Source organism: Ambystoma mexicanum (assembly GCF_040938575.1).
Source record: "Ambystoma mexicanum isolate Mex_15411 chromosome 12 unlocalized genomic scaffold, UKY_AmexF1_1 Mex_chr12_unloc.1, whole genome shotgun sequence".
Lineage (NCBI taxonomy): Eukaryota > Metazoa > Chordata > Amphibia > Caudata > Ambystomatidae > Ambystoma > Ambystoma mexicanum.
In genome coordinates, this window is record NW_027182322.1 from 6,510,663 (window position 1) to 6,514,385 (window position 3,723).

The 3,723-nt window shown below is 46.5% G+C and overlaps 1 non-coding gene across 1 annotated transcript; it reads left to right on the forward strand.

Moving 5' to 3' along the window:
* Positions 1–3,378: 3,378 nt before the first annotated feature.
* On the forward strand, positions 3,379–3,450 carry TRNAH-GUG (transfer RNA histidin (anticodon GUG)). Its single transcript has one exon. It is a non-coding gene; the product is annotated as a tRNA-His (tRNA).
* Positions 3,451–3,723: the final 273 nt, after the last annotated feature.

Below are 3,723 nucleotides of genomic sequence, written 5' to 3' on the forward strand. Positions count from 1 at the left end.
AGGGAAGGAGCGTTGGTCATGCATCCCTGCATGAGGGTGAGACAGGGAGGAGATATGATTCCCGTATGAAGCCGAGAGAAGGAGGAGGCGTGAACGTGCATCCATGTATGCGGGCGAGACAGGAAGGAGCGTTGGTCATGCATCCCTGCATGAGGGTGAGACAGGGAGGAGATATGATCCCCGTATGAAGCCGAGAGAAGGAGGAGGCGTGAACGTGCATCCATGTATGCAGGCGAGAAGGGAAGGAGCATTGGTCATGCATCCCTGCATGAGGGTGAGACAGGGAGGAGATATGATCCCCGTATGAAGCCGAGAGAAGGAGGAGGCGTGAACGTGCATCCATGTATGCGGGCGAGACGGGAAGGAGCATTGGTCATGCATCCCTTCCTGAGGGTGAGACAGGGAGGAGATAAAATCCCTGTATGAAGCCAAGAGAACGAGCTGGCATGAACATGCATCCTTGTATGCAGGTGTGACATGGAGTCATCATGAACATGCATCCCTTTATAAGGACATAACATGGAGGACGCATGAACATGAATGCCTGAATTTTATGGTGGTGGCCTTCGGGTGATTTGGCACGTGCAATTGGTGAAGAGCACTTCTCCTGCACAAAAAAATAAATGTACTATTAGCACCCCGGAGGGAGCCTCTGCACTTCTTATAGGGAGAAAACTCTGCAATGGAAGGGGACAGGGTCAATAACAGCTGTAAACTCTCACAAGACCATCACTGCTCTCACACTTTCCTGCTCTCAGGCTGGCGGGCCATTATCGGCCCTGGCTGCCGCACCATTGCCAGGTTTGTGTAACTATATTATTTCTAATTGGCTCCACTTTGATGACTTTCATTTGGATTCTGACTTGATTATTGAGGTCTTAAATAAGTGACTGGGGATCAGGTGTCCAATTATTCTCATGGATAACCTCACAACCAACCTTTAATTCAAACATGAGTCATGACATCACAGATGGAGTACAGCTTATGATAGAGGTGGAACGTCACATTGTAGCAGCCCAAGTAGCTCGCTGTGATCGTATAGTGGTTAGTACTCTGCTTTGTGGCCACAGAAACCTCGGTTCGAGTCCGAGTCATGGCATTGCGGTGAGGCAATGTCACGGCAGTTGGGCAGATATTTTAGAATTTCCATTAATACATTGGCAATCTCTGTGGAGGACTGAAACAATTCGATATGTCCTGTTACTGTTATGAACCTTTTGTTTCTTTAATGCTCTTTGCACACTTTTTCATCGGGTGACTGTAATGTATTTCAACCAAATCTAATTAAGAGCGCATTATGTGGTGACATTTGCAGTACATGAAACATTATAACACTGCCATTTACGTCAATAACCACTAGCTTGATTAAGACATATGTATTGCAGCGACAGTATTTCCCAGTTACAAATGGGAATAAAAACAACATCCGCGAGGGATTGAACCAACGACATTTAACTGATGTTGCCAATGGAGCGCGTTACAGAGAGCGCGAGGTCCCGCCTTTACAGTCACACACTGATGATAATACAGATGTTTAAATAAACAGGCATATCTGTGGACTTGTGGTCTTTCTACATTGGGACTCATAGTCTAGTCCTAGGCTATTGTAGGCACTGGCGTATCTTTTAGTGGAATGAGAGGCATTCTGTAGTCGCGTGAAAGGACCTTTCAAGTCAATCTGATCTGTATTGTCCTGTGAAAAAAAGCGTTCTTAGACACAGTGAGGAGTTTTTGGGGATAATGGGAAAATCATTTCCAACTAAATGACAGGAATTTCTTAGTCCAATCATGAGGTGTGCTAGGCTTTTTTATACTGTGGCGGAAAGAGCGAGAGTATAACAGTCATTATAAATAAAGGGCCAAGGAAGTGACAGTTTATGGAAGGAACAATTTGCACATAGTTTTAGAATGTGGTCAGGAGGAGGACAATGTGCTTACACATATGAAACATTAGAAGGTAGACATTATGGAAGCACATATATTTCTTTATTTTTATTGTATTTGGGGAGAGGGGGTTAATATAGCACGTCCAATGTGGAAAAGTGCTTTCCATAGCACCTTGCAGGTGGGCGACATCTAGAGCTGTGCAGTAACCACCCATGCCCCAGACGTCAAAGAGAACAAGAAGTTACACATGTTGGAAGTGAGGGTGAGACATTGAGGAGATATGATCCCCGTATGAAGCCGAGAGAAGGAGGAGGCGTGAACGTGCATCCATGTATGCGGGCGAGACAGGAAGGAGCGTTGGTCATGCATCCCTGCATGAGGGTGAGACAGGGAGGAGATATGATCCCCGTATGAAGCCGAGAGAAGGAGGAGGCGTGAACGTGCATCCATGTATGCGGGCGAGACAGGAAGGAGCGTTGGTCATGCATCCCTGCATGAGGGTGAGACAGGGAGGAGATATGATCCCCGTATGAAGCCGAGAGAAGGAGGAGGCGTGAACGTGCATCCATGTATGCGGGCGAGACAGGAAGGAGCATTGGTCATGCATCCCTGCATGAGGGTGAGACAGGGAGCAGATATGATCCCCGTATGAAGCCGAGAGAAGGAGGAGGCGTGAACGTGTATCCATGTATGCGGGCGAGACGGGAAGGAGCATTGGTCATGCATCCCTTCCTGAGGGTGAGACAGGGAGGAGATAAAATCCCAGTATGAAGCCGAGAGAACGAGGAGACATGAACGTGCATCCATGTATGCGGGCGAGAAGGGAAGGAGCATTGGTCATGCATCCCTGCATGAGGGTGAGACAGGGAGGAGATAAAATCCCTGTATGAAGCCAAGAGAACGAGGTGGCATGAACATGCATCCTTGTATGCAGGTGTGACATGGAGTCATCATGAACATGCATCCCTTTATAAGGACATAACATGGAGGACGCATGAACATGAATGCCTGAATTTTATGGTGGTGGCCTTCGGGTGATTTGGCACGTGCAATTGGTGAAGAGCACTTCTCCTGCGCAAAAAAATAAATGTACTATTAGCACCCCGGAGGGAGCCTCTGCACTTCTTATAGGGAGAAAACTCTGCAATGGAAGGGGACAGGGTCAATAACAGCTGTAAACTCTCACAAGACCATCACTGCTCTCACACTTTCCTGCTCTCAGGCTGGCGGGCCATTATCAGCCCTGGCTGCCGCACCATTGCCAGGTTTGTGTAACTATATTATTTCTAATTGGCTCCACTTTGATGACTTTCATTTGGATTCTGACTTGATTATTGAGATCTTAAATAAGTGACTGGGGATCAGGTGTCCACTTATTCTCATGGATAACATCACAACCAACCTTTAATTCAAACATGAGTCATGACATCACAGATGGAGTACAGCTTATGATAGAGGTGGAACGTCACATTGTAGCAGCCCAAGTAGCTCGCCGTGATCGTATAGTGGTTAGTACTCTGCGTTGTGGCCGCAGCAACCTCGGTTCGATTCCGAGTCACGGCATTGCGGTGAGGCAATGTCACTGCAGTTGGGCAGATATTTTAGAATTTCCATTAATACATTGGCAATCTCTGTGGAGGACTGAAACAATTCGATATGTCCTGTTACTGTTATGAACCTTTTGTTTCTTTAATGCTCTTTGCACACTTTTTCATCGGGTGACTGTAATGTATTTCAACCAAATCTAATTAAGAGCGCATTATGTGGTGACATTTGCAGTACATGAAACATTATAACACTGCCATTTACGTCAATAACCAATAGCTTGATTAAGAC